Source organism: Orcinus orca, chromosome 18, assembly GCF_937001465.1.
Source record: "Orcinus orca chromosome 18, mOrcOrc1.1, whole genome shotgun sequence".
NCBI lineage: Eukaryota > Metazoa > Chordata > Mammalia > Artiodactyla > Delphinidae > Orcinus > Orcinus orca.
Window position 1 is genome coordinate 68,138,411 of NC_064576.1, and position 27,770 is coordinate 68,166,180.

General features: G+C 42.2%; 1 long non-coding RNA gene across 1 annotated transcript in view; it reads left to right on the forward strand.

Moving 5' to 3' along the window:
* The window catches only part of LOC117197610 (uncharacterized), a 42,518-nt gene extending 24,715 nt beyond the window's left edge, over positions 1–17,803 (forward strand). The window contains exons 4-6 of the long non-coding RNA XR_007473238.1: positions 8,865–10,199; positions 14,997–15,879; positions 17,457–17,803. This is a non-coding gene — a long non-coding RNA (uncharacterized LOC117197610). The remainder of the gene's footprint in view (positions 1–8,864; positions 10,200–14,996; positions 15,880–17,456) is intronic.
* The last annotated feature ends 9,967 nt before the right edge of the window (positions 17,804–27,770 follow it).

Sequence of the window (27,770 nt, forward strand, 5' to 3'; positions counted from 1 at the left end):
CAGGCTTCCTGGAAGAGTGTGGTCCCTCTCCTGATAGAGTTTCAGGTTTACCCTGATGGTCTGTGCGATGCAGTGAGGCGTGGTGGCACCTCGCTGGCATGGTCTGTCAGCTTGCCTAGAATAGAATCTACGGCAGGGCTGGTTGCCTCCTTCCGCCACTCCAACTGGCAGACAGGTTGTCTCTCCCCCGGCAGCTGGCTCCCGTCTGCCCCCTGTTGGTCTGCAAATGTGATCCTGTTTTAACTCGCATTTTCAGCAGAGACATGAACAGCTACAAATGCCATATGGATTTCAAACATTCACTTTTGAAAGTGACACTTTAGTTCAGTCATTTAAAGCCAGTATCTCCACCAGTTTCATTAAGACTCCCCATTTTGCTGATGCCAGATGATTTAAGTGGAGAAATTCCCTCAATTCTAGGAAGTTGGAGGTCAAAGCCACTAAGTTAAGTACATAATTCCCTTTAAGTTCTCTTACAACACCCCCGAAAAATGTCCAGAAACTGATTCAGGATACGTTCTCCTCTGAAACTGGTTACTCCACATCTTGGTGGCATGATACAACTCCATTCCAGAAAGGACTCTTCACAGAGATCATCCAGTTGAAACTGACATTAATACTGGTCACCTTCAGTGTGTCAGAGAAGAACTTTGTGAGTTCTTCCCACTGAAAACAGTGATTGCATGGCTTAAAATCCACCAGCCACATGCCGGAACTACTCTCCCTTCTTTAAGAAAACAATGCGACAGTACACGTGGAACAACTCCTACAGAACACCTACTGAACGCTGGCAGAAGACCTCAGACCTCCCAAAAGGCAAGAAACTCCCCACGTACCTGGGTACGGCAAAAAAGAAAAAAGAATAAACAGAGACAAAAGGATACAGACGGGACCTGTACCAGTGGGAGGGAGCTGTGAAGGAGGAAAGGTTTCCACACACTACGAAGCCCCTTTGCAGGCGGTGACTGCGGGTGGCTCAGGGGGAATGCTGCGGGGCCGTGGAGAAGAGCACAGTAACGGGTGCGGAGGGCAAAGCGGACAGATTTCCGCACAGAGGATCAGGGCCGACCGGCACTCATCAGCCCAAGAGGCTTGTCTGCTCAACTGCCGGGGCGGGCGGGGCTGGGAGTTGAGGCTCGGGCTTTGGTCAGAGCACCAGGAGAGGACTGGGGTTGGCACCGTGAACACAGCCTGCAGGGGGTTAGTGCACCACGGCTACCCGGGAGGGAGTCGGGGGAAAAGTCTCGACCTGATGAAGAGGCAAGAGGCTTTTCCTTCCCTCTTTGTTTCCTGGTGCGCAAGGAGAGGGGATTAAGAGCGCTGCTTAAAGGAGCTCCAGAGACTGTCGCAGGCCGTGGCTATCAGCGCGGACACCAGAGACTGGCATGAGACGCTAAGGCTGCTGCTGCCGCCACCAAGAAGCCTGTGTGTGAGCACAAGTTACTATCCACACCCCCCTTCCGGGGAGCCTGTGCAGCCCGCCACTGCCAGGGTCCCGGGATCCAGGGACAACTCCCCCGGGAGAAGGCACAGTGCGTCTCAGGCTGGTGCAACGTCACGCCGGCCTCTGCCGCCGCAGGCCCGCCCCGTACTCCGTGCCCCTCCCTCCCCCCCGGCCTGAGTGAGCCAGAGGCCCCAAATCAGCTGCTCCTTTAACCCCGTCCTGTCTGAGCAAAGAACAGACGCCCACAGGCGACCTACACGCAGCGCGGGGCCAAATCCAAAGCTGAACCTCGGGAGCTGTGCGAACAAAGAAGAGAAAGGGAAATCTCTCCCTGCAGCCTCAGGAGCAGCGGATTAAAGCTCCACAATCAACTTGATGTACTCTGCATCTGTGGAATACCTGAATAGACAACGAATCATCCCAAATTGAGGAGGTGGACTTTGAGAGCAAGATTTATGATTTTTCCCCTTTTCCTCTTTTTGTGAGTGTGTATGTGTATGCTTCTGTGTGAGATTTTGTCTGTATAGCTTTGCTTCCACCATTTGTCCTAGGGTTCTATCCTTCCTTTTTTTTTTTTAATTTTTTTTCTTAATAATAATTTTTTATTTTAAAAACTTTATTTTATTTTACTTTATCTTCTTTCTTTCTTTTTCTTTCTTCCTTCCTTCTTTCCTTCCTTTCTTTCTTTCTACTTCAACTAATTCTTTCTTTCTACTTTCTCTCCCTTTTATTCTGAGCCGAGTGGATGAAAGGCTCTTGGTGCTGCAGTCAGGAGTCAGTGCTGTGCCTCTGAGGTGGGAGAGCCAACTTCAGGACACTGGTCCACAAGAGATCTCCCAGCTCCACATAATATCAAACAGTGAAAATCTCCCAGAGATCTCCATCTCAACACCAGCACCCAGCTTCACTCAACGACCAGCAAGCTACAGTGCTGGACATCCTATGCCAAACAACTAGCAAGACAGGAACACAACCCCACACATTAGCAGAGAGGCTGCCTAAAATCATAATGAGGCCACAGACACTCCAAAACACACCACCAGACGTGGACCTGCCCACCAGAAAGACAAGATCCAGCCTCACCCACTAGAACACAGGCACTAGGCCCCTCCACCAGGAAGCCTACACAACCCACTGAACCAACCTTAGCCACTGGGGACAGACACCAAAAACAACGGGAACTACAAACCTGCAGCCTGCAAAAAGGAGACCCCAAACACAGTAAGCAAAATGAGCAGACAGAAAAACACACAGCAGATGAAGGAGCAAGATACAAACCCACCAGACCTAACAAATGAAGAGGAAATAGGCAGTCTACCTGAAAAAGAATTCAGAATAATGATAGGAAAGATCCAAAATCTTGGAAATAGAATAGAGAAAATGCAAGAAACATTTAACAAGGACCTAGAAGAACTGAAGAGGAAACAAGCAATGATGAACAATGCAATACATGAAATTAAAACTACTCTAGAAGGGATCAATAGCAGAATAACTGAGGCAGAAGAACGGATAAGTGACCTGGAAGATAAAATAGTGGAAATAACTACTGCAGAGCAGAATAAAGAAAAAAGAATGAAAAGAACTGAGGACAGTCTCAGAGACCTCTGGGACAACATTAAACGCACCAACATTTGAATTATAGGGGTTCCAGAAGAAGAGAAACAGAAAGGGACTGAGAAAATATTTGAAGAGTTTATAGTTGTAAACTTCCCTAATATGGGAAAGGAAATAGTTAATCAAGTCCAGTAAGCACAGAGAGTCCCATACAGGATAAATCCAAGAGAAATATGCCAAGACACATATTAATCAAACTGTCAAAAATTAAATACAAAGAAAACATATTAAAAGCAGCAAAGGAAAAACAACAAATAACACACAAGGGAAATCCCCATAAGGTTAACAGCTGATCTTTCAGCAGAAACTCTGCAAGCCAGAAGGGAGTGGCAGGACATATTTAAAGTGATGAAGGAGAAAAACCTGCAACCAAGATTACTCTACCCAGCAAGGATCTCATTCAGATTTGACAGAGAAATTAAAACCTTTACAGACAAGCAAAAGCTGAGAGAGTTCAGCACCACCAAACCACCTCTACAACAACCGCTAAAAGAACTTCTCTAGGCAAGAAACACAAGAGAAGGAAAGGACCTACAATAATGAACCCAAAACAATTAAGAAAATGGGAATAGGAACATACATATCGATAATTACCTTAAATGTCAACGGACTAAATGCTCCCACGAAAAAAAACAGATTGGCTGAATGGATACAAAAACAAGACCCATATATTTGCTGTCTACAAGAGACCCACTTCAGACCTAGAGACACATACAGACTGAAAGTAAGGGGATGGAAAAAGATATTTCATGCAAATGGAAACCAAAAGAAACCTGGAGTAGTAATTCTCATATCAGACAAAATAGACTTTAAAATAAAGACTATTACAAGAGACAAAGAAGGACACTACATAATGATCAAGGGATCGATCCAAGAAGAAGATGTAACAATTGTAAATATTTATGCACCCAACATAGGAGCACCTCAATACATAAGGCAAATACTAATGGCCATAAAAGGGGAAATCAACAGTAACACATTCATAGTAGGGGACTTTAACACCCCACTTACACCAATGGACAGATCATCCAAAATGAAAATAAATAAGGAAACACAAGGTTTAAATGATACATTAAACAAGATGGACTTAATTGATATTTATAGGACATTCCATCCAAAAACAACAGAATACACATTTTTCTCAAGTGCTCATGGAACATTCTCCAGGATAGATCATATCTTGGGTCACAAGTCAAGCCTTGGTAAATTTAAGAAAATTGAAATTGTTTCAAGTACCTTTTCCAAACACAATGCTATGAGACTAGATATCAATTACAGGAAAAGATCTGTAAAAAATACAAACACATGGAGGCTAAACAATACACTACTTAATAACAAAGTGATCACTGAAGAAATCAAAGAGGAAATAAAAAAATACCTAGAAACAAATGACAATGGAGACATGACGACCCAAAATCTATGGGATGCAGCAAAAGCAGTTCTAAGAGGGAAGTTTATAGCAATAAAATCCTACCTTAAGAAACAGGAAACATCTCGAATAAACAACCTAACCTTGCACCTAAAGCAAATAGAGAAAGAAGAACAAAAAAACCCCAAAGCTAGCAGAGGGAAAGAAATCATAAAGATCAGATCAGAAATAAATGAAAAAGAAATGAAGGAAACGATAGCAAAGATCAATAAAACTAAAAGCTGGTTCTTTGAGAAAATAAAATTCATAACCATTAGCCAGACTCATCAAGAAAAAAAGGGAGAAGACTCAAATCAATAGAATTAGAAATGAAAAAGGAGAAGTAACAACTAACACTGCAGAAATACAAAAGATCATGAGAGATTACTGCAAGCAACTCTATGTGAATAAAATGGACAACCTGGAAGAAATGGACAAATTCTTAGAAATGCACAACCTGCCGTGACTGAACCAGGAAGAAATAGAAAATTTGAACAGACCAATCACAAGCACTGAAATTGAAACTGTGGTTAAAAATCTTCCAACAAACAAAAGCCCAGGACCAGATGGCTTCACAGGCAAATTCTGTCCAACATTTAGAGAAGAGGTAACACCTATCCTTCTCAACCTCTTCCAAAATATAGCAGAGAGAGGAACACTCCCAAACTCATTCTATGAGGCCACCATCACCTTGATACCAAAACCAGACAAGGATGTCACAAAGAAAGAAAACTACAGGACAATATCACTGATGAACATAGATGCAAAAATCCTCAACAAAATACAAGCAAACAGAATCCAACAGCACATTAAAAGGATCATACACCATGATCAAGTGGGGTTTATTCCAGGAATGCAACGATTCTTCAATATACGCAAAACAATAAATGTGATAAACCATATTAACAAATTGAAGGAGAAAAACCATATGATCATCTCAATAGATGCAGAAAAAGCTTTCGACAAAATTCAACACCCATTTATGATAAAAACCTTGCAGAAAGCAGGCACAGAGGGAACTTTCCTCAACATAATAAAGGCCATATATGACAAACCCACAGCCAACATTGTCCTCAATGGTGAAAAACTGAAAGCATTTCCACTAAGATCAGAATTAAGACAAGGTTGCCCACTCTCACCACTCTTATTCAACATAGTTTTGGAAGTTTTAGCCACAGCAATCAGAGAAGAAAAGGAAATAAAAGGAATCCAAATCAGAAAAGAAGAAGTAAAGCTGTCACTGTTTGCAGATGACATGATACTATTAGAGAATCCTAAAGATTCTACCAGAAAACTACTAGAGCTAATCAATGAATTTGGTAAAGTAGCAGGATACAAAATTAATGCACAGAAATCTCTGGCATTCCTATACACTAATGATGAAAAATCTGAAAGTGAAATCAGGAAAACACTCCTATTTACCACTGCAACAAAAAGAATAAAATATCTAGGAATAAACCTACCTAAGGAGACAAAAGACCTGTATGCAGAAAATTATAAGACACTGATGAAAGAAATTAAAGATGACACAAATAGATGGAGAGATATACCATGTTCTTGGATTGGAAGAATCAACATTGTGAAAATGAATCTACTACCCAAAGCAATCTACAGATTCAATGCAATCCCTATCAAACTACCACTGGCATTTTTCACAGAAGTAGAACAAAAAATTTCACAATTTGTATGGAAACACAAAAGACCCCCAAATAGCCAAAGCAATCTTGAGAATGAAAAACGGAGCTGGAGGAATCAGGCTCCCTGACTTCAGACTATACTACAAAGCTACAGTAATCAAGACAGTATGGTACTGGCATAAAAACAGAAAGATCAATGGAACAGGATAGAAAGCCCAGAGATAAACCCACACACATATGGTCACCTTATCTTTGATAAGGAGGCAGGAATGTACAGTGGAGAAAGGACAGCCTCTTCAGTAAGTGGTGCTGGGAAAACTGGACAGGTACATGTAAAAGTATGAGATTACATCACTCCCTAACACCATACACAAAAATAAGCTCAAAATGGATTAAAGACCTAAATGTAAGGCCAGAAACTATCAAACTCTTGGAGGAAAACATAGGCAGAACACTCTATGACATAAATCACAGCAAGATCCTTTCTGACCCACCTCCCAGAGAAATGGAAATAAAAACAAAAATAAACAAATGGGACCTAATGAAACTTCAAAGCTTTTGCACAGCAAAGGAAACCATAAACAAGACCAAAAGACAACCCTCAGAGTGGGAGAAAATATTTGCAAATGAAGCAACTGACAAAGGATTAATCTCCAAAATTTATAAGCAGCTCATGCAGCTCAATAACAAGAAAACAAACAACCCTATCCAAAAATGGGCAGAAGACCTAAATAGACATTTCTCCAAAGAAGATATACAGACTGCCAACAAACACATGAAAGAATGCTCAACTTCATTAATCATTAGAGAAATGCAAATCAAAACTACAATGAGATATCATCTCACACCAGTCAGAATGGCCATCATCAAAAAATCTAGAAACAATAAATGCTGGAGAGAGTGTGGAGAAAAGGGAACCCTCTTGCACTGTTGGTGGGAATGTAAATTGATACAGCCACTGTGGAGAACAGGATGGAGGTTCCTTAAAAAACTACAAATGGAACTACCATACGACCCAGCAATCCCACTACTGGGCATATACCCTGAGAAAACCATAATTCAGAAAGAGTCATGTACTAAAATGTTTATTGCAGCTCTATTTACAATAGCCCGGAGATGGAAACAACCTAAGTGTCCATAATCAGATGAATGGATAAAGAAGATGTGGCACATATATACAATGGAATATTACTCAGCCATAAAAAGAAACGAAATTGAGCTATTTGTAATGAGGTGGATAGACCTGGAGTCTGTCATACAGAGTGAAGTAAGTCAGAAAGAGAAAGACAAATACCGTATGCTAACACATATATATGGAATTTAAGAAAAATGTCATGAAGAACCTAGGGGTAAGACAGGAATAAAGACACAGACCTACTAGAGAATGGACTTGAGGATATGGGGAGGGGGGAGGGTAAGCTGTGACAAAGCGAGAGAGAGGCATGGACATATATACACTACCAAACGTAAGGTAGATAGCTAGTGGGAAGCAGCCGCATAGCACAGGGAGATCAGCTCAGTGCTTTGTGACCGCCTGGAGGGGTGGGATAGGGAGGGTAGGAGGGAGGGAGACTTAAGAGGGAAGAGATATGGGAGCATATGTATATGTATAGCTGATTCACTTTGTTATAAAGCAGAAACTAACACACCATTGTAAAGCAATTATACTCCAATAAAGATGTAAAAAAAAAAGAAAACAATGCGACAGGTGAATGGATAAAGATGTGGCACATGTATACAATGGAATATTACTCAGCCATAAAAAGAAACGAAATTGAGTTATTTGTAGTGAAGTGGATGGACCTAGAGTCTGTCATACAGAGTGAAGTAAGTCAGAGAGAGAAATAGAAATACCGTCTGCTAACACATATATATGAAATCTAAAAAAAAAAAAAAAAAAAAAATTGTTCTGAAGAATTTAGGAGCAGGACAGGAATAGAGACGCAGACATAGAGAATGGACTTGAGGACACAGGGAGGGGGAAGTGTAAGCCAGGACGAAGTGAGAGAGTGGCATGGACATATATACAGTACCAAATGTGGGAAGTAGCCACATAGCAAAGGGAGATCAGCTCCGTGCTTTGTGACCACCTAGAGGGATGAGATAGGGAGGGTGGGAGGGAGATATGGGGATATGTGGGAGGAGATATGGAGATATATGTATATGTATAGCGGATTCACTTTGTTATAAAGCAGAAACTAACACACCATTGTAAAGCAGTTATACTCCAATAAAGATGTTAAAAAAAAAAAAAGAAAACAATGCAGGTGCATTCCACACCCTTCCTAAACGGAGACAGATGGACTGGAGGAATCTGTAAAGGTCCCTCTGGTTCTGGAACTGAGTGTGTCGGCTCTAGTTTGCTAATCCCTCTTCTACTAAGTGCGTGTGACAGGATCTGTGGGGTTCATAAAAAGCACAGAGTAAAGACATGGCAGAGAAACATGTGGCTTTGGTTATAAAACAACACACAGCGCCCTGTCACCTTGCATCCCTGGGCAATAGTGCTGGTGCACAGGGGCAGGGATGTCGGGTCCTGCCTCCCTATTCCCCTCGATAATAGGGTTAATATAGGACCCTCATTGGGCCATAGTTTACAGTGAGCAGAGCCCAGGAGGGTACAAATGCTCCCATAGGGGGCACACCCTTTGCCTCTGTTTACTTTGGCACTGGCTCTGTGGACTAAAAGATCTTTGATAAATTTGCAATATTCAATACCTGCGAGATTCTGAAATTATGTGATTTCCTTTCATGCATCCAGGTTCTGAATTGCAGCCTGAAGAGTGACCGTCATTGGCCAGGGAGATCTCGCTTTTGTTTGATTCCTGGTGCCACTTGCTGTCACAGATTCCACCTTGAAAAGGAGGACCTGGGATAAAGATTTGGAACTCTTAAGGAGAGTCGTGTTCACAAATCTTTGGGAGGGACCACGGCAGGAGGCCTATTTGGTCTTTTTCTTTCCTTTCTTAAAAGCGATATGAGCATCAAACTATTTACAGCCTTAAGTAAACCTGCAGTTCAGGACACTGAAGCATACATAATACACTCCTCTCAACTGAACAGTGCATAAGCAGGCACTCTGTAGATTTCTTCACACAGGATTCATGTGACTCTAATTAAGAGGATTGGCACAGTTGGCTCCCTGAAAAAAGGCTTAACTCAGGTTACCACCTTAATATGAATAACATTTTTCTAATTAAAAACAGAAAGAGGAACAATGATTTCTTAATGTACTTTCTGTGCTTACGGTCCACCTTGTCACACTGCACCTAACCTTACATCTTGGAGTCTGTTCTCATGTGCGTATTCAGATCATATATCAATATATTAAATATGCAAATCCCTGCCCCCTTATGGTCCTAGTGTTGCCGAGATGTGCAGAGCATTGTGGATGGATTGCAGCCTGTTTTCTTTTGCTGATGGCTACTTTGACACGCTCAATACTTGTGCTTTGGAGCTTTTAAGATTCGACTTATAGAACCTTGTACTTCGGATATGCATTATCCTCTGAAAAGGAAAACATATAACCTTTAGGGAAAAAATGTGGACTCTGGGAGTCCTCGTTTAAGCTTCCTGAAAAGACTACCTCATGGGCTGCCAATCATGTGCCTTCCACAGACCATTTCCTCTGCTGCTGAAAGAAAATGCGTAATTACCAGAGAAAATGTCACTTTGCATGATGTACAGGTGATGTGGGAAATGAGGCACAACCACAAAAAGCAACAAACATTCCCAAATACCTGCCTTATCTGTGCTTCCTTAAGAGCCAAATGCCCTTTTGGGGAACAGACCTGTCCCTAGTAGCATTTTCGATGACTCCCAGCCCTTCTTATATTTCCTTGTCAATTAAAAATGATAAATTAAGCTTCTTGCAGGGCAGACAATCAGCCAGCCAGTGTGAACCATATGAAGACCCAAGATTTTGGATGAATCAGAATCAGCCTGAAGAATTCATCTGGTGACTCCGGGAACTGACCGTCAGCCAGAGGAACATCTGAGATGTCGCATGCGGCACCCAGGCATTCTGACGAGCCACTGGCATTAAGAAAGTTGCAGTGACATTTCCCCGCAGCCTATGCTTCCTTCCTGGCTCCTGGTAAGAATGGCCAAGTACATCCACATCTGTCTACCCACCGCCCAGACAAATCCAGCACCACATTCAAGACATGTTTGTCCTTTGCAGCTTTTATTTTCAGAGGCACGTTGTGCGGAAGTAATGTCCGTTGGACTGGTTATCTATTTTGCTTTCTGCTTCAGGGATGTTAATAAAGAGTGCGGATCTAAATCATTGCTTCCCCTCAGCCAACTCACAGAAGGTGTCCTGGTGCATTTTATGTCCTGAGGGCAAATGAAAATTATGTGTTGTGTGTGGCAATTATTTTCTATATTGCTGCTCCCTTCCCGGCATATAGATGTGTCAAGAGGGTGACTGTTTATCAGCTGGCAGGGGGAGGGGCTGGTGTGAGGGCAGATGAGGACAGAGGCAGGAAATTCCCAGTTCTTCCATCTCTAATTCCTTTCAAACAGATACTCTGCTTTTATATGAAGTAAAGCTCTCTGCATAGTCAAATTGGTCTGCCTTTCTCAGATATTTTCCTAAGTAGAACTTCCACTAAGATGGGCTTAACTAATGATGGAAAGAATGTAATCCATCTGTGGAAAACCCTTAATCTTCATGAAAAAAAAAAAAAGAAAGAAAGAAATCAGACACAGAGGCGCTTTGTAAATTTCGTTTACCTCTGCTCCACTTCCTATCCATTCACAAAATAATGATTGCATGTGCAGAAGGGAGAGAAACCAACTGACATTTTCTGCAAAAGGCATCTTTCACTGTTGTTGCCTGTAAATGATGGATAGTGAGGTCATGGAAAAATGGGTCTGCCTTTTAGTAAGCTTTTTAGTTGACGGAGACAGTTATATGAATAGTAATGTTGACAATGAAAGTAACAATCAAAGCTTTTTTTTTTTTTTTTTTTTTTTGCCGTACGCGGGCCTCTCACTGCTGTGGCCTCTCCCGTTGCGGAGCACAGGCTCTGGACGCTCAGACTCAGCGGCCATGGCTCACGGGCCCAGCCGCTCTGCGGCATGTGGGATCTTCCCGGACCTGGGCACGAACCCCTGTCCCCTGTATCGGCAGGCAGACTCCCAACCACTGTGCCACCAGGAAAGCCCGAATCAAAGCTTTTTGAGTTCTTACCACATACAAGACTCATTGGTAAAGTGCTGTATATGCCTCTGGCCGTCCAGGTGGTCCAACAACCATACAAGGCACTTACTATTCCTGTCTTATCACATCTAAAACAGAACTCTGGATTCCACCTCCCCAGATCTACTCTTCACCAGGGCTTCCTCTTCTCAGTAAGTGGTATCAGCAGCTACTGAGCTGTTCTGGCCACAGACCTGGAAATGAGCCATCTTTGGTTAATCTCTTTCCCTTTGCCCTCCCACATCTAATTTGACAGCAGATTCTGCCAAACGTGACAGCACCGTTTCCTAACGTGGTGTCTTTGATAGGATCTCTGCTTACTGCTCAGACCTCACCCTCCCATCCCTCTTCTCCTGGCTCAGTTCCCAGGGACACTGGCCTTTCCATTCCTTAAATGCATCACACTTGTTGGAAATGTGCTTTTAATATCTCTCTTTAATAGATCTCTAGTCCTTCCATCTGTTTAAAGTCCATTGCCATAACCTCAGGCTAAACATCATCATCTTCAGCTGAGAATATGGAAACAGTCTTCTGACTGGTTCCATGCTTTCGCTCTCGCCCCCTTAGGAAGACTCAATAGTAAGAGTGAATTGGAAAACTAGTCAAGTCACCTCACTGCTTAAATCTCCCAGGGCTTTGTATTGCTCCTAGAAGAAATCCCCATATCTTAACTTGTCTGCTTGATCTACTGCTGCCCGCCTCTCCCACCCCGACGCCCTGTCACTGACTCCCTCACCCTCCAAATCCCACATATACTGGCCTGTTTTCTCTACCTTGAACAAGCCCGACTCATTTCTGCTTCAGAGCTTTGAACTTGCTGCTTCTTCCTCTGAGAAACACTTCCCCTATCTTCACATGATTGGCTCCACATCGTGGTCGTAATTTTACACTTGCAAGTGAAAAATAAATAATAATCAAAGGGGAATAATGTGTAGTCATATTTGCTTCAAAATTGGGAGAAGGTTGAGAGACAGATTTTGGAGGAGTTTGGGTGACAAAGCAGCAGATCTTAAAGAAGGGGACTTTGGGTTTTTCGTACAGGAGTTGGGCTGAGTCTGAGTGTACACACACCTCTTGAGAAGAGATGATGTGCATCTTTCTATGATTTGGTCATAACCATCATAAACAAGTCAAATACTTATGCATTCATTTTGCCTCACCTACTCTGACTGATGCCAACACTGCATGGATGAAAACTCTGGAGGGTGCAGAACGGGCAAGTTTGTAGAAGAAATGACTTACTCCTACAGTTAAGAAAAATTTGGCTTAGAAATGAATTAAGCCCTGCCTAAGGTTAAAATTAACTGGTAGAGTTAAACCCAGAACTGTCTACCTCTCCTCCAATAATGTGCTGGTCCATGGTGTTCTCACACATCATTCTTATTCTGTTGAATTTCATCTGAATCACATAATCTAACACAAGATTATATATACTCTTCCCTAATGTTTCACATGTATATATTTTGCCTTATCAACACATTTGTAAGTTCCTAGAATCTGAAGACCAGTCTTTCATAGTACTTGGTACATAGAAGTCTGTTCATATACGTTTGTTATTTAGATAACTATATTTCTTTTGTATCCCTAGAGATATTTGGCCATGTTGTTATTAAATCCTTGTTGAAGTTATCAGTAGCTACGCACCTATTCTGTATGCAAAAGAGATACTATATAAAATAGAATTCTTAGGTAATAAAGTTCAATGTAAACAGAATGAATTTTGAGTTTCTCTGAATGAACTTACATATATGCATACACACATACATTCATCCACTCTATTCTTAAATCCTTCACAAGGGGGTTTCTTAATGGAATCATGATAAGTCATCATTCATATTACCACAGTCTAAAAATATAATGGAATATCAGAATTACAGTGAGAGGAAGAAAAAGCAAATGTCATTCCTCAAACTCAATCAGTCTTCTTGGACTCAGGGCCCTAGGTTATCTCAGATAACTGCTTATCTCAAGTAATTCATGCTAAGAAGCTTTTACTAGTTATACCCAGTGTGTCTGAGACACCCCCTCTGTCACTGGGTGACTGGGCAATGGATTACACAATCAATGCATTACTTTAACCAGGTGGTCATTTACTCATTTGCTAACTAATCATTCAATATTTATGACAATCACATAGGCCTGGCCTGGCCTGACCATGAAAAGCCGATAAATGGACAAACATGAAAATTCTTAGGCCCTAATGTACAAGTGTAGACAAAGTTTGACCCAGTACTGTCACGGCAAGCATTTTGAGGCTAGGACCCTCGCTATTAAGCTAGATGTTACTTAGTTGAGCTGTAAAATTATTTGCTTATATAGTGGAAAAAGATATTTCTGGGTGCTGACATGGCTGTGGACATAAAAAAAATTACAGTTCTCCATTTCTCTGACATGACAGATGTCTTACTTTGTGTGGCCTTCCAGTACCACCAAAAATTGGGCATATCTTTGTAAGATACAAAGAGAAGCAATGGGAGCTACATTCACTCCCAGTGTCCTTGTCTTATTTATAACCTTTGCATTGTTCATTAGCTGCTTTGGGAGTAAAACAAAGAAAAAGTAACCTTGAACCAAATCCACATTATTATTCTCTCCCATCCTCTAATATGAAACAGTCATCTTAGTCTGACTTATTGCAACTATTCTATGTGCTGAGAATTCAAAGACAATTAAGCTGGAATCCCTTTCCTTGACAAATCTTCAGGTATAGACATATTAACACACACACAGAGGCAAATACATATAAGGTGCCGTGCGAGCGCTGGGGAGGGAACAACTTATTCTGTCAGGGTTGGGGGAAGTGGAGGTTGGAAAGAAGAAAGAAAGGACATTTGAGAATTCTCTTTGAACTGGGTCTTGAAGATTGATAAGCAATTCTCTTTAGACTCACCAAGAATGAATGACACCCCAGGCGAAGGAAACAGGATGTTGGAAAACAGAGCAGAACGGGCTAGAACATGTAGATGCAGTTGCAGCCTAGGATTGATGGAGTCCCTCAGAGAGGATGAAGACAGTGGTTAGAATTCATAGGAAAGAATTCTTGGAAACACTAACATTCAGGGAGATGAAAACCCTGAAAAAGACTGAAAAGGAGCCTTGAGCATGTATGTGGAGAACCAGGAGGAATGATATTGAAGGAGCCCAGGCAGGAGATGCTAAGTGGAAGATACCTCGTGGAGTTGGCAGGTAGGTGATGGCTGGTTTGCCTCATGGGATGGCAAGGCGTGGAGTTGTGAGGGCAGAAAGCAGCTGATGTTATTTCAAGAATAACTGGGAGCAGAGAAACTGGAGACGACGATGCCGGCTGCTCATATGGAAGGCTGCTCTTGTGGGAAGCCCGACATGTAGAGAGGGCGAGATGGTACCTAGGGGGATGCATTCAACAGATACGGTTTGCATTTAAAGAATGCCTGCAAAGAATGAGTAGGGAGATAGATGTGAATGACAAACTTAAGAAGTTGGTTGCTGGAGGAATTAAAGGGAAGTGCTTAACGCTGATGGAGGAATGAGGTTGGCTGAGACAGGAGCTAGTCTCCAAGATAGAACTGAAGGACGTAAACACAAGTGAGGATGGAAATGAAGAAAAATGAGGAAGCTGGCCTGCAGGCAACTATTTTATATGAGAAGTAGGAGGCAATGTTTATTGCTTCAAATTATATGATAAAAAGATTATCTTAAATATTCCAGGCATTGGAAACAAATGGAGAGAAAGACTTCTGGAAGAAGAGGACCACTGAAACAAGGCCGTAACTTTGGCCCTGGAGATGAACACGTTTGTCCCTGTAGGCGGAGGAGGGAGAACGACTAAACGGATCATCTCTCTCACCAAATGAACCTCTACTTTCCAGGGAAGAAAAGCAGGGGGCTGCTCTGACTTTGCCAAGTGAACGAATGTTTCTCCATGAACATGAGTACTTTTGGTGCCTTTATTCAGGAAGCTTTTACATTTGAATAATTCAAAATACTTCATAAAATACTTGTTTTTTACTATGGCGTCGCAGTAGTTATAATCAAAGAAAAATCTTATTTAAGACAGAGCCATGAATAAAAGTTATTTACAAACCTATTCAAAGAGGCAAAGTATAATGGAAAACATACAAAGGCTTGTTTTTACCTTTGAAGCAAAACTTTGGCAGATTGTATTTTGGATTCTACATATTTCACTTACGGTTACAACCGATATTCATGAAATGCACTGACAGGAGTCTAACACCAACTTTAAAAAGATGAAGTATCTCTTCCTTAATTAATGTCTACAAAGAGATTTAATGATGAAAAGTGCCATTAAGTGCCAAGTACTATTAATTATTTTCTGCTGCAAGAGGCATAGAGTCCTCATTATATACTGTTTTAAATATTATAAAATATTTACAAAATAAGTTTTAAAAAATTGCAAACAAGCCAAATAAAAAAGCATTTTCCTTTTGAGGTGAAACTTAAGATCAAAACCCAAAGAAAAACTCATTTGCATCCTACATGAGTAGGCTTCAATGAATGCTCCAAAGATACCTGGCACTTTGCTTATTCTTTTTCCATATTCCATGTACCTCTGCTGTCTGCATAAACTGAAGTAAGTTACTACTTGAAATTTTGGCACAAATGTTAATTTTTTAAAACTGCTTTTAAACTATTTTTATTGAGGTATAATTTACAATGTTTTGTTAGTTTCAGGTGTACAGCAAAGTGATTCAGTCATATATATATGACTTTATATATATATATTCTTTTTCAGATTCTTTTCCATTATAGGTTATTACAAGATATTGAATATAGTTCCCTGTGCCATACAGTAGGTCCTTATTTTTTATAATCTATTTTATATATAGTAGTGTGTATATGTTAATCCCAAACTCCTAATTTATGCCTCCCCCCCTTTCCTCTTTGGTAATGCTAAATTTGTTTTCTATGTCTGTGAGTCTATTTCTGTTTTGCAAATAAGCTCATTTGTATCATTTTTTTAGATTCCACATATAAGTGACATCATATATTTCTCTTTCTGTCTGACTTACTTCACTTAGCATGATAATCTCTAGGTCCATCCATGTTGCTGCAAATGGCATTATTTCATTCTTTTTTATGGCTGAGTAATATTCCATTGTGTGTGTGTGTGTGTGTGTGTGTGTGTGTGTGTGTGTGTGTGTGCCACATCTTTATTCATCTGTCGATGGACACTTAGGTTGCTTCCATGTCCTGGCTATTGTAAATAGTGCTGCTATGGACATTGGGGTGCATGTATCTTTTTGAATTTTCTCTGGATATATGCCTAGGAGTGGGATTGTAGGATCATATGGTAGCTCTAGTTTTAGTTTCTTAAGGAACCTCCATACTGTTCTCCATAGTGAACAAATGTTAATTTTATCTGATGGCAAACACATGGCGGGATCCCCCATTTGCCATCTCTGTCCAGCTGCCTACTTTGGGACTATCCCCTGAGGACTCAGACTCTGAAGCAGCTTCTAAAATTCCCTGGTTTAAGGGTAGGAAAAACTCGGAACTCTCTGTAATCTCTGGGTCTGGTCTCTGTAGGAGACAGTCCTCAGTCCAGACCCAAGTTGGCGCAAAACTAATAAGTAAATTCACTTATTAAATTGAACAGTAACTTGGTGTCACGCATTGTGCCAGTTCCTGTTCTCAAATTATGCATTGTCTACTAGAGAACTTTATCTCCCTAATCACGACTGTCTAAGTCTGTTCTGGCTGCTATAACAAAATACCACAGACTGGGTGATTGAAATAACAGACTTTTACTTCTCACAGTTCTGGAGGCTGGAAGGTCCAAATTCAAGGTGCCGGCAGGTACAGTGTCTGGTGAGCACCTGCTTCCTGGTTCTCATGTGTCTGTGTTCTTTCTCATCCAGAGGAAGAGGCAAAGGTGCTTTCTAGGGTCTCTTTTATAAGAGCACTAATCCCCATCATGAAGGCTCTGCTCCTATAACCTAATCACCCCCAAAGGCCCCACCTCCAAATATCATTACACTGGGGATTAGGTTTGAACACATGCATTTGGGGGGACACAAACAGTCTATAGCAACTATTTTATAATAGGCTCTGCCTTATATTTTTGAGAGAGAGAGAGAGCCAAAGTAGGGAAGGTTAGCTGGCAGGAGAAAATGTTAAACTTTTCATTTTTTTATGTTTTCTCTGAAGGCCCACCGCTCTCACCATTTACGGAACTGCCTTGGCTGCTCAAGGGACCAGATGTTCCCTGGGGTTGCAACCCACTGCTCCTGCATTTAGCCTCCTGGCTGGCTGGTTGCTTGCTTGGATTCAGCCCAGTACAGATGGCATCACCACTAAATCAGAGAAGGATGACACACGGTTTCCTGATCCTCCTTCAAGTTGCTACTTTGCTTGTAAGAGCTCATTTCCTGGGAATCCAAATAATTAAGTTTCACCTGTGCCATGTATTCCATAATTACATTATTTTGTTAATTATGCTTGATGACAAAGTTATCAAAATTCAACCTGATCAAAACCAAAATAAAATCTGGAAGCAAATATCTCTTGCTGTATCATCACAGTCAATTATAAATAGGACGCTTTGCACATTTCCTGGAGGGGAGACAACTCTCCTCACTCTACACTTATTCTTGCATATCCCATCACTTGAGGATGACCAAACCCACTAGGGAATTTTTTAATGTAGGAAATGGCAGTGTTTGCTTCAAATGATAAGTCCTAAGAATTGGCTTTACATACAAACAGCATGGGGAGTATGATTTGAACAATGTGATGTAAGAGGCATGGGGCACTACCCCATGTCTCACTGCTAATTCACCTTCCCCAGTGTCTGATATTCCACCATTGGACATTCTTCTTTGTGTCCCCTCTCGTCAGTGAAGTCTAGATGAAATTGCCTGTTCAAGTAATTATCACAAGGGTGATGGGAGTTCATTACCACTTTTTCCTCCAGATACTCCTAGGCCCCTAACTCCCAATGGAAGGTGTGATATTGAGGAGAAAAGAAATAACACCAATGTGAGTTAAGAGGTAAGTCACTCCTAACTTACAGAGGCTGACTTTACCTGCTTTATAGCTCAGAGGAGGGTTGGCTTTTAGCTGGGATGCTGTCTGGGTACCAGGGATCTTGCCCATTGGAGGGAGCCCCTTCTCAATGTCTGATTGCTATTTCTGTGCTTCTAGGTCGAGGTGTTCCTGGACTTGGAACACAGGGGTGTGGTCCCCTGCAAAATATTGCTGTTCTCAAGATGCCTGCATATGAGATTACATATTACGACGGGGAGGTTTTTGCTTATCATCTTTTAAGGCATCAAGCATTAAAGATGCTTACTCCATCAGAACAAGTGAGCCACTGAGTGTCTTACCCTGTGGCTCACTATGGGATCCAACCTGGATACTTCATTACCTTCTAAGCAGATATATTGAAGTGAGATGTTTATCACCCTAGGTTTCTCCCTGTTGTACATGTCCATGTTCACTCTCTGTGCTGGAACTGTCTTCCTAAAGATCATAAGGGGACAGTTTTTCTCTCTAACACTCACAAATTTGCGGGATTTCTAATCTACATGGTTTTTTGACACATATTTAGCTTAAAGGCAGGTAAAACAAATTTAAAACAACAACAACAAAAAAAACCTTGCACCACCAGAGAAGAAAGGAAAAGGAATTAAAATATAAGCAGATGATTTGCAGCATAGGAAGAAGAGTGGAATTTCTTTTGTTGCTGACGGACTATGTAATGCAGTATTTCTTTGAATGTCCTTTTCTATGGATCGAAGCAATTGCTCATTTGTACTGAGGAAAGGTGCTTCAGATTAATTTTGGAAACTTCAATACCTCACTATGCTAAATTTTAATTATTTCACTTCCTGCTTGGTATATTAATGTCGTGATTACCCTTCCAAGTGTATTACCGATGATGATTTATGCAAAACCCAGCCAGCTCCACAGCTCTGTTGGTTTCAATTAAAACCTGCCACAGAGGAAGTGGGCTGTCGCCGTGCGGGCTGTGGACTGTCATTACTCTCACGAGCAGGTACAATCAGTTTACTTAAAGCATTACCTTTGTTTATCCTTCTGGAACCATCTCTTCCATGGCACGACTAACCACTGAGAAAGGAAATTGTAGTGATTTGGTCTGCTGACCTTGGATCCAAACTGAAACTATCCAGGAAAATGTATTTTATCTCTGCCCTTCTCTGCTGATATAGGACACTTTGGGCCAATTCTTCCCTCTTTTGAACTGTTCAAGGGCTGAACTGGACAAAACTGCTATTGAGAAGTTACCGTTTTCTGATGTCCGGGAACAGGGTTTGGTCAGTCTCCAGGGAGTGTGGCCATCTGGAGTTAATCATGACGTATGGGTTCCTTCTCAAATGAAGCACTGTTTTCAGAGCTCATTTATCTCAATGACTTCGACTATTGAGAGGTCAGGAAGTTTTCCATGGTGCGTCCCCAGTACCCAGTCCTTCTAATTACTAATTTGGCTGCACAGTTATTGAAATCTCCTGTCTACCTGGCAGCCCTTCCTAAATCTATTCCAAACAATGTCACTGAGGTTACCTGCCAGGTCCGGAAGGCGCTCTGCCTTCTCAGTACCTGAGAGACAGGCGGCCAAGCCTGACTTCCATGGCAGTTTCATTTTAATCACATTTGGAAATTCCTGACTACAGGCTGTGCATTTATGAAGTCAAGGGAGCCTGTACCTGCCAAGTGAGAGCTCTACCGACAGCCTGCCAGGAGCAGAACCTGATCCCCCGCAAACAAGGGCAGTGCATACACCTTCTGAAACCCGGGGCCAGATGGCCTCGTAGAATCATGGTGCTGGGAGGCCTAGGGCTCTTCCAGGGCTCATGCGTGGCCTCCAATTGACCCTTCGTTCCAGCTTCATCTCCTGCCCTCTCCCTTCTTGCACTCGGTGCTCAGGTCATGAACTCGAAAGTACCAAGAACCTTCCCAAATCCATACTCTTGCCCTGACTGCTCTTTCCACCTGAAAAGCTGTGCTTGTGTATTTTGAACGGGCAGTTTCTGTGTGTGTATTTCTTTTAATCCTCTAAGTCTGTGCCCAAACATTTCTTCCCCGAGGGCTCTGACTACCATACTGTTCTCCATCCTATTTTGTTTATTTCCTTTATGGCACCTACTGTGACGTGAAAGTTTACTTCTATCTTGTCTAACCCTCCTGCTGCAGTGTGATAAGCTCCACGAGGGCTTTTTACCATGGTCTCCCTGGCACAAACCACAGAGTTGGGATGAAGAGTTCAGTGCCCTGTAACCAGGAAGGTGATGTTTCGGTCTAGCTACAATTCCCCTTCCCTCTTATTCAACAGGCGTTTATTTATTTATGACTATAGGAACCACTCACTAAAAGGTGTTTTGCAAGGCAGGTTCTTATGGATGCTATTTATGGAAGGCAAAGTCTTGCTGTGCTCAGTGGAGACTTTGAGTCGAGATCCACTGTTCCCTTTTTAGGAGCTGGCGTTTGTACTCAGGAGGAGAAATGCCATTAATTAGCGGGATAATGATTACAGCCTCCATCTGGCATTGCTTCCCTGGACGTGCTGTCTTGGCATATTCTAGTGACTGCCATCATCTGCCCAGGGGCAACTAGGCTAGAGAAAGAAGCCTCAGCAAGGAGAGTTGACAAATTAGCTTAATCTCACTCACTCTCCAAATGCTAACTGATACCATCCTTATATTTGTCTCTCCTAACTGCCTCTTTTGTGGAAATTGAATTGCAATAGGGACTATTTTTGTCCTCTTCTTCATCTATAAATATTACACAATTTCCTTCTGAGTTTACAGCCTAATCCTAAACACACACACTTTTTGTGACTTTTTGTGCCCTTAACCTTGACTTCTAGTCTCTCTCCCCACCCTGTCCTTCACTGTAGCGCTGTCAGACCCCTGCTAAATTCTCTGTTTCTGTACATGAAGCAGAAGCTATGTTGCAGGTATCTCTAGGGCTTCGTCCTCTGCCTCAGACTGGCCAGTAACCCCCTTCCTGTGGAGTATCTGCAGTGTCACCTATGCAAAGGGACAATGCCTGGGGACTACAAGGGCCCGAAGGACCCTGGTTTTGTCATCATACAGATGCTCCAGTCCCAGTGCTCCCGTTTCTTCTAGTTTTGTAATATGATGCAAGTCACAACTGTTCCGAGCTTTGATTTCCAGTAAAATTGAAATAATAAAACTTCATGATTATTATTGTGAGAATTAAATGGATAATGTACAATGGACTGGGCATAATTCTGGCACACAGAACGTACACAGACAATAAATCCAGCTGTTTCTTCAGAACAGTACTGGGAGGTTCTTCACACTCAAATAACCAAAACCTAAAAGCACACCATTAGTAATTTTCTTCTTTGGAAAAAAGTGTTCCATTTGCGGTCCTTGACAAAAATGAATAAAATCTGAGGGCACTGTATCCATCAGGGCTCTGATAGGACACAGATGGCATACTCAAAAAGTTTTAACTAAAGAGATTTTAGTAAAAGGTTATGAGCAGAATTGAAGGGACTCATAAAAGATGGGGAAGCACCCAAGGCCCAACAACAGCAAGGAGCTAATATCACCTTTAAAAACTAAGACAGTGGAGGAGCTTCAAGATGGCAGAGGAGTAAGACGCGGAGATCACCTTCCTCCCCACAAATATATCAGAAATACATCTACACGGTGAACAGCTCCTAGAGAACACCTACTGAATGCTGGCAGAAGACCTCAGACCTCCCAAAAGGCAAGAAACTCCCCATGTAACTGGTGGGGTGGATGATAGAGTCTTGGTGCTCCAGCCAGGTGTCAGGCCTGAGCTCTGAGGTGGGAGAGCCGAGTTCAGGACATTCATCTACCAGAGACCTCCCAGCCCCATGTAATATCAAACTGCGAAAGCTCTCTCAGAGATCTCCATCTCAATGCTAAGACCTAACTCCACTTAATGACCAGTAAGCTACAGTGCTGGACACCCTATGCCAAACAACTAGGAAGACAGGAACACAACCCCACCCATGAGACGAAGACACAAGAGGGAGGAGTTATGGGGGATATATGTATATGTATAGCTGATTCACTTCATTATACAGCAGAAACTAACATATCATTGTAAAGCAATTATACTCCAATAAAGATGTTAAAAAAAAGTGCAATTTCAATGACAGAGAATAAAATAGAAGAAAATTGTAGCTCATTTTTGAGCTCCTACCCTGTGTCAAGTCATGTGCTAGGCTGGCTGATGGGAGTTCAGGGTAGAGTACACATAAACTGTTAACCACAGTGGTACCCAAACTTCAGCTTGCATCAGAACCAGGTGTTGGAAAAAAAAAAAGAACCAGGTGTTGGACTTGATAAAACAGACTGCTGGGCCCCAGCCCCAGAGTCTCTGATTCAGAAGGTCTGGGGTGGGGGCTGAGGATTTGCATTTCCAACAAACTCTCCAGAGATGCTGATGCTGTGGGTCCAGGGCCACATTTTCAGAATCATTGAACTGTGACAGTTTAACAGGACACTGAATACAACTTTCCCTAGAGCTTAGGGGGCAGAGGCCCCAAATTCAGAGACCAATAGTTGACAGCCCACCTATGCAGAAGAAGCTGTGTGCAAAAAATAATTTTTGTAGCTACTCTGTCCTCAGAGTGGTAGACCATAACTCCCCACTCCCTCAATATGGGCTGCCCATAATGACTTCTTTCCAAAATGTACAGTGTTGAAAGGCGGGAAATGTAAAGACTAACTTTCCAGTGGAGAAACTGAACAAACACTCCGTCAGCCAACTGATCAAGGTCAGTACCAATAGTGAAGGTCATGTAGACAGTGTGTACTCTGGATATAATGTGATGAGAATGGCACTTTGTGTGTGGTCTTCTTCCTCAAAACCGGTAACTCCAGTGTAATCACGAATGTCCTCAATGAAGGACGTTCTACCAGATACCTGACCAATATGTCTCAAAATCAGCAGGTTCATCAAAACCAAGAGAAGGCTGAGAACCTCCCACAGCGAACGGGGGGCCTGCGGAAACATAAGGACTAAATTTAACGAGGGATCCTGAAACAGATAAAGGACATTAGGTGGGAAAAAAAAAGGAACTGAATAAAGTATAGACTTTAGTTAATAATAAAGTGTAAACATTGGTTCATTGGTTGTGTCAAACATACCACACTGATGTAAGAGGTTTACAATAAGGGCAACTAGATGTGAGGTACGTGGGAACTCTATTATCTTGGCAACTTTTCTATAACTCTAAAACTATTCTAAAATTAAAAGTTTATTTTGAAAAACCTTCTGTGGAGTTGATTATCTGTGAGGCAAGGTGACCAACAGAGATAGATCCTGCTGGGTGGATGGCCAGAAGCTGGGGTGAAGGGGTCATTCATGGCCAGCTGGGAGAAGCTTGGCCTGTTCAGGGAATGATAGTAAGATGGTCCAAGTGGCAGAGGACAAGCAGGGTGGTTTCTCTGAAGACCCCACCAAATCCCCACAAATGAAAGAGACAGCATGTGGTTGTTGGACATGAACAATTGGCCTTGACCCCAGGATACAACCACATTAGCCATGTGACACAGGAACTTTTTTCTGAACTCACTACTGCCACTCCCAGCCCCCTGTGCTTTCTGTTGAATGACAGAATCAATTATTGATAGATTTGTCTACACTTCTCGTTTCTGCAAGCCTACACAATTTGTTAATACCCGAGAATGCTGTAAAAGCTATAGGATCACTCCAAGATTACATAAGGGAATAAGGGGAAAAAAACATTCAAAAGAGCAAGTTTAAAAGGCAGTAATAAAAAAAATCAAGTTACTTTCTGCTTGTATCCTACTGTGTTCAGCTTGTTCAAATAACTCCTTACAATTCATTGTGCTGTGTTCCATTAAAGGTATGGGTAAGAGAGGTCAGAAAAATTATAGACACAGCAGTGGATTAGAATGATGGAAAGAGTTTTCCACATGAAAAGGCCACTCAGAGGGGTTGCATTAAAGCAAAAAGGAGGAATTTCCAGGCTGCAAGCCTATGTGCACACATGTGAACACACACACACACACACACACACACACTCTACAGCAGAACACAGGAACTAAGGTAGGGGCATGATCAATGCAGGACACCCAGTGGTGCAGCATGGCTTACCCAGGGCGTACCCAGAGGGGCATTCTATACAGCTGGAGGCCGAAAATATATGTTATCTTTTCCTTGTTAAGAAGTAACTTGCGGTAAAGAGTCTACGGTAACGAGTCCAAGAGAAGGTTGACGTGGGCTTCTCATGGAGAAGAAGATGAGGGGATGGGTCAAGTTGACATTTCTTGAGTAAAGTGGATTCATCCCACAGATCTTAGGATGTGAGGTATAAAGGAGACACAGAAATCAAAGTTGCCTCCAGGTTCAAGACCTGATGTTGTTGATTAATGATACCAAAAACCAATATGGGGAAATCAATTAGGAGAGCAGGTTGAGTGTGGGTCAGTGGGTGGTTCGGGGTAGTGAGCTCAGTTTGAGATTTTTGTGGGACATCCAGAAAAATGATTATATCACTCAGAGTGTGAATTACTTTATTAGTAAACTCCTATGCTTTCTTGCGAGCCTAGATAAAATGTATGTGTCTTCCTCTACAGCCTGCTCTGACACCTCTTTATCCTTATTCTTCCCTGGTCACTCATCTCCCTCCAAAGCATAATTGTTCACTCCTTTCTGTGAGTCATCAACACTGAACAAACCTCTAGCATTGCATTTAAGTCAGTGTTTTGTCAGTGGTTCCATGTCAACGTCTCCTCCTAAATAAAGAGCCCCTTGCAGTAAAGAGCTAACTTTGAGCCCTTCACTGAACCTGGCCCACATGAGGTGCTCAATAATGTTGTTGAATAAATGAATGGCTTGGCTTCCTCTGAGACAAGAAGGTCCTCTGTGGTGTGAGAGCATGAAGAGGGGTAGAGAAAGAGTGGATGAAGGGTACAGAGAGGATGACGATGAGGATGAAGGATGGGCCCGGTGGCTCCTGGGTCCGCTGTCAGCATCGCCCCGGAGCAGGTGGGAGAGTTGGTGTTCTAAAGCACTCTCAGTGCCACATAGTCTTGTTTGGTGTCACCGTTCCTTCATGGCTACTCTTGATGAAGACTGAGGTGGCTTTGGCCACAGGGCCAGCGTGACAGTGTATGGAGGGTTGGACACATGGTCTTTGTTCAGGGACCTTCAGTGAGACCTGGAGTATCATGTGGTATTTGAGCCACACTGTCTTTCTGCGTCTAGGGCAGGCCAGCTTTTTTTAAGCATGATTTTCTGTACGTCAGACAGAGCTCTGCTGCCCAGCACAATGTGAAGTGCCAGCTGAGCACAAGACTACACTCTACATGGAACCAATTTTCTTCTCACTCAAAGCTCCTCTGAGAAAGAAATAACATGACTTCATTGGCTAGGAATGTCTAGTTCTAAAAGAGCTATACATGAATAAAATGAAAGGGAACTGTGTTGACAGGAAGAAGGCACATGGATAGTCATAAGCTTTTAGGAATGCCAATTGTTCATTAATAGATTTACACTTAAGTGCCTGCGCTCTAAGTAAGAAGAAAATGGCCAAAAGGTACTACTTGCCTTCAACTGAAATCTCTCCAAATAGGCTGGAATTTTTTTGAATTAATAATATCTAACAAAGCAAATTTTACCTTGTAATTCACAGGCAACTGATTTCCTTTAACTCCAGTTCCTAATAGATTGATAGATTAAAGATATTCGAGACTGAGTGATATGGTCAACATACATTGCTTTGAATAGAGCATTTTGTGCTCTACTTAGAATTTGTATGATTAGTTATTCACTCCATCCAAAGAGTATCTACTGCTGGGCAAATGGACCAGAAAGAGTATATATTTCTTTTCTACCCAATGTGAAGTGCAACTTGAATCAATGTATTGTATTCCAAACTATGCTAAAGCAATCTAAAGAAAGTAATTGTGTGCTTGGCATTGATTGAAACTGCAGAGAGGGAGTAAGTGTGTGTCACAGTTTGGGACAAAGACTGATCTTCAGTCTCATGAACCAGCCAGGGGCTTGAAGCTTTAGGCTGGGGGCTCTTGATGCCTTAAAGAAGACTAGTTCTGGTTTTCCCTGGTGGCGCAGTGGTTGAGAGTCCGCCTGCCGATGCGGGGGACACGGGTTCGTGCCCTGGTCCGGGAAGATCCCACATGCCGCGGAGCAGCTGGGCCCGTGAGCCACGGCCGCTGAGCCTGCACGTCCAGAGCCTGTGCTCCGCAACGGGAGGGGCCACAAAGGTGAGAGGCCCGCGTACCACAAAAAAAAAAAAAAAAAAAAAAAAGACTAGTTCTGTCTCACAGGGAGATCAGCTCGGTGCTTTGTGACCACCTAGAGGGGAGGGATGGGGAGGGTGGAAGGGAGATGCAAGAGGGAGAGGATATGGGGATATATGTATATGTATAGCTGATTCACTTTGTTATAAAGCAGAAACTAGCACAACATTGTAAAGCAGTTATACTCCAATAAAGATGTTTAAAAAAAAAAAAGGAGACTGAATTCTGTCTGCAAAGAGAGACCGTGGGAAAGACGGTGTGCAAAATAAATAAAACAATAAGATATATGAAGACTCAGGATACTAACAACCTAAAGAAAAAATAATCTCATGCAGAATATGAGTCAATAATTCTATGAATTCCTTGTCCCTTATAACCTTTCTTCTCTTTGCTAGTAACAATTTCACCTTCTCTTGGACAATTAGCCAAGTGGGATTTTTCCCAATCACTGTCAAAGACCTATGGTCAAGCTAAACGTGAATATACATTGTCAGTGGGTAGAGAATCCAGTAAGAGTGGGACACTAGTTTCCCTGGCTCCATCTTTACAACCTGTAACCCAGCTAGAGAACTAACAGTGTTGAGATCCTGCTATGTACCAGGCACTGTGAAAGGCATTTTTTCCTCAAACTCTTTTGCCTCCAATTAGAACCTGTTTTTACAGGATGATCTAATATATCTAATTAATTACTAATTAAAAAGTAAAGAAATGAGAAGTCATGTGTTACGGTGGCCGCTTTAATAAGTCCATTTTAATAAGACTTGACCTTGAGCACTGTGGACAAGACTAGAGTCTCAGTGAAATGGCAACATTATCAAGTGTCTCAAAAGGGTGCATGACTTTTAAAATGTTGACGGATGCTGTCTTGGGCCAAAGACCTGATGTCCAATAATGTCATCGTGAACCTCAATTCACTGGGGAGAGACCACACCACACACAACTGTGTCCACTGGAAGCTCCTGAGCACACCTGCTCCTGGCCCTGGATCTTTAGAGCCAGCTGAGTGGTGGGATCCATCTCATCTCTGTTTTCACTTGTGGGCTGTTCACATTTACAAGTCCCCCTGGCTTTCCTTAAAACATGAAGGCTATACTGAGGCTTTATTCTAGAACTGTCATTCCCAGAAATACCTTCAGTGGGCACCCAGAAAAGGAATGGAAACTTCTGGGGGCTCCCGACTTGCCAGATCGATATTTTCATATGGTTG